The 17,802-nt window shown below is 36.1% G+C and overlaps 1 protein-coding gene and 1 long non-coding RNA gene across 2 annotated transcripts in view; both read right to left on the reverse strand.

Moving 5' to 3' along the window:
• ROCK2 (Rho associated coiled-coil containing protein kinase 2) overlaps positions 1–17,802 on the reverse strand; it is a 206,317-nt gene that overhangs the window by 120,376 nt on the left and 68,139 nt on the right. The gene's annotated exons all lie outside the window — the stretch shown is intronic.
• Positions 1–17,802, reverse strand: part of LOC143677359 (uncharacterized) — a 93,198-nt gene that overhangs the window by 7,475 nt on the left and 67,921 nt on the right. The gene's annotated exons all lie outside the window — the stretch shown is intronic.

Below are 17,802 nucleotides of genomic sequence, written 5' to 3' on the forward strand. Positions count from 1 at the left end.
TATAAGTGCACTTAATATTGTCTTTCAATTCCGTGAGTCCCTGCTCATATTTTTCCATTTTTTTCCCCTATATTTTCTTTTTCTTGCAAGATTTCAGATGTTCCGTCCTTCAGTTCACTAATCCTATGTTCTGCCTCTCAAAATCTACCATTGTAGGTTTCCATTGTTTTTTTCATCTCTTCTACCTTGCCTTTCATTCCCATAATTCCCATAAGTTCTGTGATTTGTTTTTTCAGACTGTCAGTTTCTTCTTTTTGATCATTCCTTGCCTTCTTTACATCCTCCCTCAATTCATTGATTTGGTTTTTGATGAGGTTTTCCATGTCTGTTTGTATATTCAGAATTAATTGTTTCAGCTCCTGTATGCCATTTGAATTGTTGGTTTGTTCCTTTGACTGGGCCATATCTTCAATTTTCCTAGTGTGATTTGTTATTTTTTGCTAGTGTCTAGGCATTTAATTACCTTAATTAGTTTATTCTGGAGATTGCTTTCATTTCTTTTACCTAGGGTTTTCTTGCTGGATGAATTTGTTGTCTCTCTGTTCTTTGACATTCAGTTCAGATTAGCTGGACCTCTAGCTTAAGTTTTGTTTAACAGGAGAATTTTTCAGTTCTTGTTTTCTTCTTTCTTGCCCTGCTTGTATGGTGCCTTTTTCTCCCCACCCTTAGGAGGGTCTACTTAGGTATTATAGACCCCAGCCAGATTTTCCCAGACCAAACTGGCCTCCTATCAGGAGGAAAGTGTCACCTGCATCGGTTTTCCCTGAGGATGAGACCCAGTAGGTTGAAAGACTTTCCTGTGAAGTCTTGGGACTCTGTTTTTCTTATCCTGCCCAAGATGTGGTGCTTGTCTGCCTGCAGGTCCCACCAGTGTAAGATGATACGGTACCTTTAACTTTGGCAGACTCTCCCTGCTGGGGGCATGGTGGAGACAGAGGAGAGGTTGTAGGCTGGTTTTAATGGCTTCAAATTACCAAGCCCTGGTGTCTGAATTCCTCGAGGGAGGGATTCCACCTGAGTTGGGCTTCTCCCCTCCCCTGGGGAAGGCACAGGCTCTAGACAAGCCCCCAAAAGAGCTCACATCTGCCTATGCCTGGGGCAGCTGCAGCCTGAAAAGTCCTGCCACTATATCCAAAGGAGTCAAGCCTTCGTAGAATCACAGCCACAAACCTCTGTTTCCTTCTTTTTTTTCCCCCCCTTTTCCGTCAGCCCTGCCCCCTTAGTGCCAGGGCAAAAATGAGCAACCTCCGCTTTGACCAGGTTCACCTAAGCTGGGGGCCTATTTTAAGTAGTCAGAATTTGTTAATTAATTCCACAATTGGCATTTGATTGTGCTTAGTCCCTGATGCTGGTAAAGTCCTTTCCTTTCTCCTCTGGGAAGCAGCCTGTGGGGGAGGGGTGCCAGCCACCGCAGCTTTGGGAACTCACAGTTCTGGGGGGGCTTGCAGCCAGTCCAGCTGGTCCAGACTGGGGTACGTTGTGTGTCTGGTCACTGATATGGCCCCAGGAGCTGTTTTGTTCTGTTTCTGGTTATTTAGTAGTTGTTCTAGAGGACGAACTAAAATGCGCACATTGTTAAGCCGCCATCTTGACCCAAAAGTCAAAAGGAACTTTTCTTATCTACTATTTGCCATGTACCTTGCAAAGTGCTTTACATGCACTAAACATTTTAATCTTCGTAACAACATATAAACTATTAATATCCTCACTTCAGTTGGCCCAGTAACTGAAGTATAGAAAGATAAAAACCCCTTAGAAAGACCCAAGCTAGCACAGTTTAAAAGTGGCAGAATTAGAATTCTAAGATGCTTTTATACATTAAATATTACTGAACTGAAAGCTTAATAAAGTCAAATCTTCTAATAGAATTCTAAACACCATTCCTTTTTCAAAGTTAGGACAACAAAAGAAAAACATATAGCTAGCTAAAGAGCATAGGAAACATTTCTGCATATCTGCTATATAGATAAGTGACTAAGAGATGCTATTAAAATGAATTTGTAATACACTTCTTCCTTCTGTTATTACAAGTCCAATATTAACCCTACAAAACTAATAATGGTGGGATCTAACAAATCCATCATTAGCAAATACAATATGAATTTTTAAGCCACGCACATACAGACTTTCAAATTTAAAGAAACGTACTCCATATTATTTTTTTGCAGAATACTTTCTATTTCATCTGGAAAAGTCTGATCTGCTATAGTTATCAACATCAGTTTAATAAAATTTTTAACACTTGTTTTGTAATATGGCTTTGAAGTTTTTCAATCCAAGATCTGCCAGCCAAATTAAATGACAAACTAAATTTATCCTGCTGCTTAACATAAAAGAACCTTTGTTATCTAAAGTCTTTGAAGAAGAAAAGTCAACAAGGTAAATAACATAAAATTTTAAAATAAGAAATTTAAAAATTGAAGAAATAAAAGGTGAAAATGCCTCACATGTATTTTATATTTTATATAGATTAACTTGACTATAAGCTTGCACAGCTGATTTAATAAAGCATAAGAAGTTTTCCTGTTTATATAATTCTTTAGCTATCTACACCTATAGTAAAATCAGCCTTAAAACAATATAGATGTTTTATTACTGCCTCAAACAATATAGATGTTATATTATTGAACCAATAGGTGTCTAATAGAGTAAATGTATATTTAGAACATTTAAAGAGATAATTGTACCAAAAACTTGCTCAAAACCTGTATTCTGAACTGGGGGGGGTGGGGTGGGGGGTCAGGACCTCCTTGACAGAAGACAGTTCTCCCTGATTGTAATCCAGCCTTTTTAGAGCATCTGTGTACTTGAACATGCTCTTATATACAAAAAACACTATTCCTCTCTTTTGCCTAATGACTTCTCATTCTTAAACCTTGAAGAGCCTTTTTAGGTCTCCCCATCTTAGATTCAATGCCTTTTTTTCCTAAACTGCTTCAGGTAAGTATTTACATCATTACATTTAGCCACTGCCTAGCATCAAATCAAATGAGTAAATGTACAAATGGATGAATACATACACAAGTTCTATGGAGGAATAATAAAGTAAAAGAAATCTAATAATCAAGAAAATTGGTTATCACCTTGGTTCTGTCACTTACTTGACTGTGTGGCTGGCTGTAGGGAAGTAATTTCACTTGATTTCTGGTGTTCTCATTTTTAAGACAGATAAAATAGACTTTAAATCATTCTGGTTGTCTTATAAAGTTGCCTAGAGTTGCAAAAGAAGCAAAGGCACTTTCCTCAGGTGCAAAAGACAAGCAGTTTACTAACTTTTCCTTTTGCCTCAGACACCAACATGTGATAAGGCTCACACAGCAAGACAGGATCTATATTACCTTTCCACATGCTACAACACGGCTCAGCACAAGTCTGTACAAGATTCTGCCTTTATTTAAAGTTTTGATTATGATATTTTATTCACTGCAGATTTTTCCATTAATTGTGTTTTTATTTTAATGTTACATTTATCTTGATTATACTGTCCTGAGTATTCATCTTGACTGCTGAATTTTTAAATGGTCCCTTAAATTCCGTGCCCCAGTCAAGTATCTCACTGGCCTCAAGCCCTTGCCTCTTACCCTAGTCCCAGCCCTGGCCCTAAGCAGAGACTGAAACCTCTCCAAGAGGAGAGCCATTAGTTCTAGTTATAGCATATGTGCTGGTTTGAAAGGAAGTATGCCTCCTAGCAAAGCCATGTTTTAATCAAAATATCATTTCATAAAGGTAGAATACTCTCTATTCAATACTATATGTTTGAACTGTAATCAGATCATCTCCGTGGATGATGTGATTTAGTCAAGAGTGGTTGTTAAGCTGGATTAAGGGACAACATATCTCCACCCATTTGGGTGGGTCTTGATTGGTTTACTGGAGTCCTATAAAAGAGGAAATATTTTTGGAGAATGAGAGATTCAGAAAGAGCAGAGAATGCTGCAGCACCATGAAGCAGAGAGTCCACCAGCCAGAAACCTTTGGAGATGAAGAAGGAAAATGCCTCCCAGGGAGCTTCATGAAACCGGAAGCCAGGAGAAAAAGCTAGCAGATGCTGTCATGTTCGCCATCTGCCCTTCCAGCTGAGAGAGAAATGTTGAATGTTGTCGGCCTTCTTGAACCAAGGTATCTTTCCATGGATGGATGCCTTAGATTGGATATTTCTATAGACTTGTTTTAATTGGGACATTTTCTTGGCCTTTGAACTGTAAACTAGCAACTTTTTAAATTCCCCTTGTTAAAAGCCATTCCATTTCTGGTATATTGCATTCCAGCAGCTAGCAAACTAGAACAGCATATTTTAATTTAAAAAAAAATCACATTATCCATTTCCTCAAAGTTTTAGATTCTCTCATACTTTCCAAAATGAGTAGAAAAACTAAATGTAAAGTCAAATAATGGTACTAATGGTGGTAGTACTGCTATAAAGATAATAAAAGTAAAGGAGATGCTATTTTACAAAGTGCTTGGACATCAAACACTATGCCAAACATTTTATATAACATCATATCATTTAATTTTCCTGGCAGACTGCAGAAGTAGGCATAATTATCATCATTTTTCAATTACAGGATTAAGCTCAGAGAACTTAATTTTCCAGAACTGCTCAGTTAGGAAGTAGCAGGGTTGGGAATATTTCAAATAATCCTTAGTATTTTTAATTATGTAATTAGGCTCTAATTTTTTTTTGGTCTTAAACTAATGGGAAGGTATGAACCAAAGTAAAATTCATATTGTACTATATTGTTTAGAAGTACTTGAATAAAATCAGATCAAGCTATATTTGCATTCCTGGATATCTTTTATTTATAAATCAACAATTGTATTCTTTACTCTGTAAACAAAAAGATGCTTTCCTCCTCGAGGAATACATACTACATTATCCCAAACTACCTTAAAAAAATTCAGTAACTAAAACACCTTCCTATTATAAAATATCAGAAAAATTAATAAATCAACTATTTGAACTCCTATTCTTATTTTAACATTAATATTCAATTGAGAAACCTCTGGCCAGATAAAATTGCAACTGCTGTTCTAAACCTGATGGGAGACAACTCAGACTTTTTAAGGAAGTATTATCCATGTTTGTCAATCATAAAATTAAATATCATACATACATTTTGGAGTGAAAAAACAAAAACAAAAACTGCTCATTCAGAAATAATATATACAAGAAAAATAGCCACCCCCATCCCCCAGAAAATGATTCTGGTTTTATTAGTTTTTCTATTCTCTGTTAATGGTACAGAACAAAAATGAATTAATAAAATTTTATGGCCTAGTATTAGTGGCTGAGAGAGTTCAAATAGTCAAGAAGCTACTATGGATATCACTCTTATGTAAGCTTCAGTTAGATGTCGCTACCTATAATAACTTGTCAAAATCCAACCAAAACCGTTCCAGCCAATCCTAAAGAACACCTATATATATACAAAGACAAAGGTTCCATGCACTAGGGTAACTTTCCAGAAACCTGCAACCTTCAGATGAGTCCCTGGACCAAATAGGTCCAGAAACCTAGAGGGCCCAGCCTCTCCAGAGCATCAGCTAGTTCCATATCCCTATTCCATATTACTGACAGCCCCTGCCAACATGAAAAAGTTAGAATAGCCATAGCCCAAACACCCATAAAGAGTGGGACAGAAAGATCAAAGGTGATGGTGGAGTTATACAGAGAAAGAAGGGTTTAACAAACGAATATAATTGCTGAATCATTAAATGGATAATTCTTTTAGTCTCCAGTATCTTAGAGCAGCTAGAAGTAAAAACCTAAAATTGTGGATATGTAACCCATACCAAACTCCAAAATCTGTTCTACAACTAACTGTTCTACTATACTTTGAAATTTATTGTTTTGTATATATTTTTTATTAAAAAAAAGTTAATTGTGATGATAAAAAAATATTTATTCCTTCTAGCCTCCTATATTCTAGAGCAGCTAGAAGGAAAAACTGGAGAGGATCATACGTTAGCCCATGACAAACTGTTGTAGAGTGCTTTGAAAACTACTGCTGCTTTTTTCCTTTGCTTTGTATATGTTATACTATACTATTAAAAAAGTTTTTTTTAATGTATGACCTAATTACTTTGATATTACAGTAATAACTTAGTTCAGCAGCATCTTTTTCTTGAACCCAGAGGTTTGATGGCAATACTACAAGTACATTGGTGGTAGGGTCAGTTATGCACTATTTTCTATCAGACAGATACTTCAAGGAAAGCATACATTTAAGTGAAATTGAAAATAATGATAACAGCTAATATTCATTGAGTGACTGATTATGTATAGAGCCTGTTTGGGGATTAAGCTGGAATTTAACTTTACAACTGTGGAAAAATAATTTTCTATATTTAGATTCCTGAGGAGGAGAAACCATATGGGCAAACTTCGTGCTATAAAATTAAAGAGAATTTTCTGTTGATTTAATTAGCTAAACAGCTGACCAGAAACAGAGGTTTTGAGGACTGTTCTTTGCCTCTGAATGTAAATGCAAGCAAATTTGAATTTAACATCTAAACTTATTAGCATGTCTCTGATATGAACAGATGATACCAAAACCAGTTCATTATTAATTTAATGTGTTCCATGAAGAAAACCATTTTATTTCATTGTATTGTTTTCAACATATGTGCAATACAATCTCTAAATCAGAGAGGGCTAGTCTGACAACTCATCAAGCGTTGTTTTCAAAGCCAAATGAAAAAAAGATACGTACTAAAAAAAAAAATTAAAATACTAAAAAGTACATATAACTCCTTTTGTTATGAATGCACTTATATTTTAATCAATGTAAAGAACATTTTCATCCTCAAATAGTTTTCAATCTTATTTTAATCATTTCAAAGAGCTTGAAATTTTATCTTAACCAACTAAAATCTGGAAGAGATTACATATAGCACATTCAAACGTGGAGCAACAATTAGATTAGCAAGAAATTTGTAGCAATCTAAAATTCTGCAAACGAAAAACTCATTTTGATAAAACTTGTTAGAACCATGCTAAGCAATCATTTAAAATGATGATTATAAAGACTGTGTTGAAAGAAACAAAAATATTAGTGCTGTGTTCTTTAAAAAGCACAGAATAAAACGCTGAATGCAAAATTCTAATTATGGGAAATCTGCATATGAAAATATTCGCACAGAAATACAGCAAAACAAATATAGTAACTGAGAGATAGCATGGTGGAATTATATTTTATTTCTTTCCTTATTTTCTAATTTTTGTGGTACTATTTTGTAACTCAAAATACAGTAAAATCTAAATGAACAAGGTATCTTTCTAAAGTATTGTAGAATAAGCCTCAAAAATTTAGACTGGGGTGGGCTACCATGGCTCAGTAGGCAGAGTTACTGCCTGCCATGCTGGAGACCTGGGCTCGATTCCCGGTGCCAGCCCATGCAAAAAAAAAAGGTTTAGACTGTTTAAATAAATTAGTCATTTATTCTCTACAGCTCTCCTTGTCATGTTTGAAACGTTACATTTTAAATTACAATAAATTTCACCCTTTTCTACCACAATTTATATGTTTTTTTTCTCTTCTCTGGATTTCAATAAATGTTAAATTCTTCCCAATACCTGAGATACATACAGAGATTAATATACTAATTTGGAATAACTGATCTTTTATAATGCCTTTCCATCAAAGAACAAGGTGTGTCTATTTATTTAAATTGTTTCTCCCTCAGTAAAATGTTTCCATATATTTCTTGCTAAGTCTACCTCCAGGTATTTTACATTTTTGTGGCTATTATCACATTATATTGATTTGGTGATGTGGAGGACACTGTTTTCTGAGCTCCTTTAAGAACAAAATTCAAAGTTCCTGACAGAAATATGTGTGATATATTCCATTTCTTTCCAATTTTATTTCCTCAAAACTGTTAAAAACACAGATACAGATCCCTCCCTCCCCCCAAATGGGACATAACGCCCAGGGGTGTAAATCTTCCTGGTAATGTAAGACATGACTCCTGGGATGAGACTGGACCAGGCATTAGGGGATTGAGAAAGACCTCTTGACCAAAAGGGGGAAGAGAAAAGGAACAAAATAAAGTTTCAGTGGCTGAGAGATTTCAAATAAAGTCAAGAGGTCATTCTGGAGGTTATTCTTATGCATTATATAGATATTCCTCTTTAGTTTTTAATATATTAGAATAGCTAGAAGGACTAATATTTGAAAACTGTTGAACTATAATCCAGTAACCCTGCTTTCACAGTCTGACGATATGACTGTGAAAACCTTGGGTTGGCACTCCCTTTATCCAGTGTATAGACAAATGAGTTTAAAAAAAAAAGGACATAAGTAAATAAATAATATGGGGAATAAGGAGTATGGAATGTTTTGGGTGTTCTTTTTAAATTTTTATTCTTATTTTTATTTTTTGGAGTAATGAAAATGTTCAAAAATTGATTGAGGTAATGAACGCACAACTATGTGATGATACTGTGAACCACAGATTAAATATTTAGGATGGTATGTGAATATATTTCAATAAAATTACATTTAAAAAAGCATATGCAGGAGAAACTAATATAAACATCATGAAAACCAGATGCCCCATGAGTGAGTGGGGGTAGGGGGTTCAGGATAAGAGGGAGTTCCCCAGTTTGTTTATTCATCTGGGAGCTGATTATATGAGTGCTTTAGATAGGGAAAATACATCACATGAATAGTTATACGTATTCTTTGATATATATATATATAATGCACCAATAAAAATGTCTTTAAAAAAGAGATAGATAACAATGACCTGACTGACAACATAAACACATCACACAGGCAAATGAACAGTAACAGATTTTAAAACAGGATGTCATCAGTGTGTTAGGCATCCACACATATCAAATACACTGTCTCCTTAATCAGGAAGGAATGAGATGATAATTAGTAAGAAACTCTTAAAGGAACTCTTAAAGGAACTTCTTAAAGTTCCTAAATTTCAGTTAAAATTTTTTATTATAGAGAATTACCCACTAATATGTTTAAATATGTATTTACGTTCAAAATGTTGGCAAGGAGGGGGTAATGTGGAATCATACAAATTTAAACCCCTTATCCATGTAAAGAAAAAAATGTTTCTTATAACCCTTAAAATCAATTCAGCAATTGTGAAAGAGAAGTGGACACCTGCAATGTTAGCTGAATCTGACATGAAATCAAAGGAATTTCAAACACAAACTATTGCTTCCTATTAGAACTGGATATATCACTAGTTATTACTAACTTTTTTTTTAACTACAGAGATGTAAATCTTTCATTTCATTTCATATGAAAAGAGTTGCTGGACATATTCCAACATCACCTCATAAACCAACAGACATAATCCTCAGTTTTCCAGTTAAATATTAATCAAAGAGTTTCTTCAAAGGGCAAAAATGTGTGTTCCCAGAGCACATAACATTTACTAAGCATCTACTACGTGCAGAAGAAAGTCGTTTTCTCATTTAATCCTCACATTCTCACTGCAAAAAGAATGTAGGAAATGGAGAAGTACTTTAAGCATCACTGCAGACGTAAGACTAGCAGTAAGACCTAAGCTACAGACAGAAGCAGCTCTTTCTGCTATCCATAGCTCTATAACTAAAACCCAGGAGAGACTATTTCAAAGAAATGGTGTTTTTGTTTAAAAAAAAAGCACATGCACTTTTCTCCTTCTAACTATATATGAAAACTCAGTGCCCCAATTAATTTGAATGAAACAATAAAAATGTCTTCTCAACAGACACTATAGGAATACTTATCCTTACGCAGGAAGTACTAAGCACTAATGTTTCTTCTACACATCTGAGGAAAAAATTTTAAGTACCTTTAGAATTTAGAAACATTCATGAAAATCTTTTAAATGAAATATCTGTCTGTACTAATGTACTTCCAATGAAATAAAGGATGGCTGAGCAACTCCTGGAAAGGGAGGCAGACATGCAAAGCTTAGACTGCATTTTTTTCTACTTGATTTTTTTCGGTTTAATTTCTTTTTAAAGCAGTCTTATTGAGATATACTTGCTGTCATGGTCAGGTTCATGTGTCAATTTGGCCAAATGGTGGTACCTGTTTGTCTGGTTGGACAAGTGCTGGCTTGTCTGCTGCAATCAGGACATTTCATAGAATTAAATCATGATCAAGTCAGCTGCGTCCACAGCTGACTCCATTTGTAATCAGCCAAAGGGGAGTGTCTTCTGCAATGAGTGAAGCTTAACCTAATCACTGAAAGCCATACAAGAAGGATTCAAAAGAGACAGGTTCTTGCTGTCTCGGCTGGTGAGCCTCTCCTATGGAGTTTGTCCAGATCTTCCATCGGAATCGTCGGCTTCACAGCCTGCCCTGCAGATTTTGGACTCTGCGTTCCCACGGTCATGTGAGACACTTTTATAAATATTATATTTGCGAGTGTTCCCTGTTAATTCTGTTTCTCTAGAGAACCCTAACTAATACACTCCCATACCACACAATTCATCTAATGTGTACAATCAATGTCTTCTAGTGCATTCAGAGTTCTCCATTCATCAACACAATCAATTTTAGAACATTTTCCTTACTCTGAAAAGAAAACCCCATATCCCTCAGCAGTAACCTCTCAATCCCTCTATCCTTTTCTAGCCCTACAGAGTCACTATTCTTTTTCTGTCAGAGCACTGCTTTTTTGGTCTCTATAAATTTTTTTATATTTACATTTTATATAAATGGAACAAAGCACTATGTAGGCCTTTGTGTCTGGTATCTTTCACTTAGCACGTCTTCTTTTTTTTCCACAAATGTTGGAAAAAGATTCATGTATTACTATGTCTATCATTTGCATTTTTGGTATATTTTTACTCATATATCACCCTATTATTAACACCTTATAATAGTATCATGCATTTATTTGCTCTAATTCATGAAATAATATTCTTATATCTGAACTACTGACCACACTCATCATCCACAAGAGGGTTGGTTCACTATGTTATACATTCCCATATTTCAACCTCTGGTTCTCCTTCTAGGGACATACATAACCCTAAACTTTCCCTTTCACCAAAGTTGTACCTACATATCACTGTTCATTACACTCACTATATGTGTTACCATCACTTCTAATGATTTTCAAACATTAACAATCGACCTTATTACAAACTGCACAAATATAGCATCAGCTCCCCATTCTGTCCTCATTCTATGGTTTGCTGACCTATATTCTAGAGATTAACAACATACTATGAGTTTGGTAGTTATATTTAGTTCGTATTTGTGAAGTCATGCAATATTTGTCCTTTTGTGTCTGGCTTATTTCATTCAACATAATGTCCTCAAGGTTCATTTATGTTGTCACACGTGTATACCACATTTTCTTTACCCAGTCATTGTTTGATGGACAACTGGGTAGTTTCGTTCTTTTGTGAATAATGCTGCTATGAACAGCAATGTACGAATGTCTGTTCACATTCCCCCTTCAGTTCTTCTGAGTATACCTAGTGGTAGAATTGGCAGATCATATGGCAGTTCTATATTTAGGTTGCTGAGGAATAGCCAAACTGACTTATACAGCAGCTGTAACACTCTACATTCCTAATAAAAGTGAATAAGTATTCCTATTTCTCAACATCATCTCTCTGCTGGCTTTAAAGGATTTATGTACCCTACAAAAGCTGTGTTTTAAATCTAATCACTCTTGTGGGAGCAAGTCTCTTCTAATCCCTATTCAGCACCACAAGCTGGAAACTTGATTAGGTTATCTCCACGGAGATGTCACTCAATCAGTTGTGGGTATTAAACTTGATTAGATGGAAATGTGTCTCCACCCATTCTATGTGAGTCTTGATTAGTTTACTGGAATCCTATAAAAGAGGAGACATTTTGGAGAGAATGACTTTTTGAGAACAAGGAGAAAGCCACAGAACCACAACAAAGCAACAAGAGAGAAAGCCATGAGATTCCGACAGACAGAGTCCACCAGCCAGCAACCTCCAGAGATAAAGGAGAACATCCATGGGGAAGCTTCATGAAGCAAGAGGCCTGGAAAGGAAGCGAGCAGATGCCGTGTTCACCATGTGCCTTTCCACTTGAGAGAGAAACCCTGAACTTCACTGGCCTTCTTGAATCAAGGTACCTTTCCCTGGATGTTTTAGACTGGACATTTCCACAGACTTGATTTAACTGGGTCGTTTTCATGGCCTTAGAACTATAAACTTGTAACTTATTAAATTCCCCTTTTTAAAAGCCAATCTGTTTCTGGTATATTGTATTCCAGCAGTTAGCAAACTAGCAAACTCTCCACCACTTCGAAAGGCAGGAATTAAAGGAAACTTCCTCAACATGATAAAAGACATACATGAAAAACCCTCTGCTAACACCATACTCTATGATAAACTGAAAGTTTTCCTTCTAAGATCAGAAACGAGACAAGAATGCCTACCGTAACCACTCAATTTTGTGCTACAAGTTCTTGCTAGAGTAGTTAGGCAAAAAAAAGAATTGCCTGTATGAGATCAAAGGAAGAATGTTTATTTGGTGCAAAAATTGTATTTTGACTAGTTCATTATCTAATTTACCTTGTATTGTCAGTTTATTCAAACACCATAATTATATGGAATCTTGAATCAGGCATGAGACCTTGTTGGTTTGTACAGGTTAATGTGATGCTCTGATATTTCTTTTGCACAGTAATTTGGGCAGAGAATAAAAAAGTATTTGCAAAGTCCCCTTGGGGGACTGGGGAGGAGGGAGGAAATATAAAACTTTCCCATCTGGGGAATTACTGATATTCTCACAAGCATGGGGACAACCAATTCAATAGGCTAAGCCCTTAATCTTGGGGCTCACCTTCTGAAACTTATTCCTGCAAAGAAGAAGCTAAGTGTACTTATAATTATGTCTGAGTCATCCCAAAGAACCTCTTCTGTTGCTCAGATGTCACTCCATTCTTTAAGCCAACTTGAAAGGTAAACTCATTGCCCTGCCTTCTATGTGAGACATGACTCCCAGAGGTATAAATCTCCCTGGCAGTGCTGAGATATGACTCCAAGGGACGAGACGGGAGCCAGCATCATACGACTAAGAAGCCTTCTTGACCCAAGCGGAGGAAGAGGGAAATGAGACAAAATAAAGTTTCAGTGACTGAGAGATTTTAAACAGTCAAAAGGTTATCCTGGAGGTTATTGTCATGCATTATATACCTATCCCTTTTTAGTCTGTGGTATATTAGAATTGGCTAGAGGAAAGTACCTGAAACTGTAGAAGTGTATTCCAGTAGCCTTGACTCTTCAATACGATTGTGTAACTACATAGCTTTTACAATACAACCGTGTGATTATGAAAATCTAGGGTATGTAGATGAATAAAAAAATACCCCCTTTATCTAGGGTATGTACAGATGAATAAAAAAATAAGGAAAAATAAGTAAATAGATAATACGGGGAATAAAGGGCAAAAAAAATTGGGCAGATTATACCATTCGTGATCAATGAGAGGGTGGGGTAAAGGATTTGGGATGTGTGTTTTATTTTCTTTTTCCTTGTTACTTCTTTCTCTGGTGTTATGCAAATATTCTAAAAATGATCATGGTGATGACTACAGACCTATGTGATGATACTGAGAGCCATTGACTGTATACTTTAGAGGGACTGTATGTATGCAGAGATATCTCAATAAAAATATTTTTCTAAAAAAAAGAAAAAAAGGGCAGGCCATGGTGGCTCAGCAGGTAGAGTTCTCGCCTGCCATGCAAGAGACCCAGGTTCGATTCCTAGTGCCTGCCCATGCAAAAGAAGGAAAAAAAAGTACATCTAAATTGGAGAGGAAGAAGTAAAACTCAGAATTCGCAGATGACAGGATCCTATCTGTGCTGGTTTGAAATAACGTATGTACCCTAGAAAAGATTATTTTTTAATCAAAATCCCATTTTGTAAAGGCAGAATAATCCCTATTCAATACTGTATGTAATTAGATCATCTCCCTAGAGACACAACCCAATCAAGAGTGGTTGTTAAACTGGATTAGGGGAGATGTGTCTCCACCCATTTGGGTGGGTCTTGATTGGTTTACTGGAATCCTATAAAAGAGGAAACATTTTGGAGAAAGCTGGAGATTCAGAGAGAGCAGAGAATGCTGCAGCACCACGAAGCAGAGGGTCTACTAGCCAGCACTTTGGAGATGAAGAAGGAAAACACCTCCCAGGGAGCTTCATGAAACAGGAAGCCAGGAGAGAAAGCTAGTAGATGATGCAATGCTTGCCATGTGCCCTTCCAGCCGAGAGAGAAACCATGACTGTGTTCACCATGTGCCTTCACACTTAAGAGAGAAACCCTGAACTTCCTCCGCATTTTTGAACCCAGGTAACTTTCCCTGGATGGATACCTTAGGTTGGACATTTCTATACACTTGTTTTAATTGGGACATTTTCTTGGCCTTAGAACTGTAAACAACTTATTAAATTCCCCTTTTAAAAGCCATTCTGTTTCTGGTATACTGCATTCCGGCAGCTAGCAAACTAGACACTAACTTTAAAGAACATTGAAAAAAAAAATACAAAGCTACTTGGGCTAATAAATGAGTAGACCAACATGCAAAAATCAGTTCTATTTCTATACACTAGTAATGAGCTATTTGAGGAGGTAAATAAGGGGAAAAAAATCCATTTACAATAGCAATTAAAAGAAATCAAACATCTAGGAATAAACTTAACCAAAGATGTTAAGGACCTGTTCATAGAAAACTATAAAACATCACTAAAAGAAATCAAAGAACTAAATAAACAGAAAGACATTCCAGGTTCATGAATTGGAAGGCTAAATGTTGTTAGGATGTCAATTCTACCCAAACTGACCTACCGATTCAATGATATACCAATCAAAATTTCAACAACTGACTTTGCAGAAATAGAAAAACTTATTATAAAATTTATTTGGAAGGTTAAGGGGCCTCAAATTGCCAAAAACATCTTGAAAAGGAAGAACGAAGTGGAAAGACTCATGCTTCCTGATTTTAATATTATAAAGCCACAGTAGTCAAAAACAGCATGGTTCGAACCCAGGGAACCTCTTTAGTAGCTCAGATATGGCCTCTCTCTCCAAGCCTACACAGCAAGTGAACTCAGTGCCCTCCCCGCCCCCACCCCCACATAGGAAATGACTCCCGGGGTGTAAATCTCCCTGGCAATGTGGGACAGAAATCCTGGGATGAATGGGACCCAGCATCAAGAAACTGAGAGAATTTTCTTGACCAAAAGGAGGAAGAGAGAAATGAGACAAAATAAAGTGTCAGTGGCTGAGAGACTTCAGAGTTGAGAGATTATCCTGGACGTTATTATTACACATTATATAGATAATCCTTTTTAGTTTATGGTGTATTGGAGTGACTAGAGGGAAGTACCTGAAAATGTAGAGCTGTGTTCCAGTAGCCTTGTTTCTTGAAACTGATTGTATAATGATACAGCTTTTACAATGTGCCTGTGTGATTGTGAAAACCTTGTGTCTGGTGCTCCTTTTATCTAGGGTATGGACAGATGAGTTCAAAAAAATGGATAAAAAATAAATAACAGGTAGGACAAAGATTAAAATAAATTGGGTAGACGAAAATACTAGTGGTCAATGAGAGGGAGGGGTAAGGGGTATCGTATGTATGAGTGTTTTCTTTTTTCTTTCTTATTTCTTTTTCTGGAGTTCAAAAAAATGATCATGGTGATGAATACATAACTATGTGATAATACTGTGAGCCATTAATTGCACAGCATGTATGCCAGTTTGAATCTGTGGTGGACCCCAGAAAAGCCATGTCCTTTAATCTTTGTTCAATTGCTAGCTTGGAGCTTTTTGATTGTTCCCATGGAGATGTGACTCACCCAATTGTGGATATTAACTTTTTTTTTTTTTGCATGCATGCATGCATGCATGCACAGACATCAGGAATCGAACCCAGGTCTCTGGCACAGGAGGCGAGAACCCTGCCATTAAGCCACGGATGCCTGCCCTTAACTTTTGATTAGAGGGACATGTGACTCCTCCCATCCCAGGTAGGCCTTGACTGGAATCCTTTAAGAGGGGAAATATTTTCAAGAGTTCCTTTTTAGAGCCACGACAGCCACAAGAACTGCAAAGTCCATCAGCCAGTGATCTTTGGGGATGAAGAAAGAGAATTCCCCCCAGGAAGCTTCATGAAACACATTCTACAAAGTCCACATCAGCACCAGAAAAAGATACTACAAGAAAAGAAAATTATAAACCAATCTCTTTAATGAATATGGATGCAAAAATCCTCAACAAAATACTTGCAAATCAAATCCATTAGCACATTAAAAGAATTTTACAACATAACCAAGTGGGATGTAGTCCAGGTATACAAGGCTGGTTCAACACAAGAAAATCAATTAATGTAATATACCATATCAAGAAGTCAAAGTGAAAAAACTACATGATCATGTCGACTGATGAAGAAAAGGCATTTGACAAAATTCAGTGGCATTTCTTGATGAAAACACCTCAAAGGACAGGAATACAAGGGAACTTCCTCAACATGATAAAGGGAACCACATCTAACATCATACTCAATGGGGAAAGACTGAAAACTTACCCTGTAAGATCAGGAACAAGACAAGAATACTCACTGTCACCATTGTTATACAATATTGAGCTGGAAGTTCTAGTCAGAGCAATAAGAAAAGAAAAATAAATAAAATAAAAGGCATCCAAATTGGAAAGGAAGAAGTAAAACTCTCATTGTTTGCAGACAACATGATACTATATGTCAAAAAATCCACAGCAAAGCAACTACAGCTAAAGAGTTCAGTAACGTACAAGACCAACATCCAAAAATCAGTAGTGTTCCTATGCACTAATGATGAGCAAACCTAACAGAAAATCAAGTAAAAAATTATATTTACAATAGCATCCAAAAGAATCAAATGCTTAGGAATAAATGTGACTAAAGATACAAAAGACTTATGCACAGAAAACTACAAGATATTGCTAAAAGAAATCATGGAAGACCTAAATAAATAGAAGGGCATATTGTGTTCATGGATGGGAAGTACAGTTAAAATGTCAAATCAACCCAAACTGATTTATAGATTTAAGGCAACACCAATTAAAATCCCAACAGTTACTTGGCAGAAATAGAAAAACCGATAACCAAATTTATTTGAAAGAACTGGGTGCCCAAAAAACCTACAAATTATCTTGAGGAAGAAAAATGAAGTGGGAGGTCTCACACTACATTGCTTTAAAGCATGTTATGAAGCTACAGTGATGAAAACAGCATGGTACTGGCATAAAGACAGATATACTGACAGGTGGAAACAAACTGAGTGCTCAGAAATAGACCCTCTCATCTACAATTAATATTGTTAAGGTAGTCAAGCCAACCAACAGAGCAGCCTCTTCAATAAATGGTGTTTGGAGAACTGAATATCTATATGTAAAAAAATGAAAGAGGATCTATATCTCACACTTTATACAAAAATTAACTCAAAATGGATCAAATAACTAATCACTAGTGTTAAGACCATAAAATTGTTGAAGAACATGTAGGGAAATATCTTATAAATCTTGTAATAGGAGGTGGTTTCCTAGATCTTACACCCAAAGCATAAGCATTGCAAAAGCAAAGAGATAAATAACATCCCCTCAAAATTAAAAACTTTGTACATCAAAGAATTTAGGAAAGTAAAAAGGCAGCCTATGCATTAGGAGACAATATTTGGAAACAATATATCAGAAAAGGGTTTAGTATGAAGAGATTCTTGAACTCAAGAAGGAAAAGACAAACCCAATTTAAAAAATGGGCAAAAGACATAGACACTTCTCAGAAGAGGAAACACCAATGGCTAAAA

This window comes from Tamandua tetradactyla, chromosome 3 (genome assembly GCF_023851605.1).
Source record: "Tamandua tetradactyla isolate mTamTet1 chromosome 3, mTamTet1.pri, whole genome shotgun sequence".
Lineage (NCBI taxonomy): Eukaryota > Metazoa > Chordata > Mammalia > Pilosa > Myrmecophagidae > Tamandua > Tamandua tetradactyla.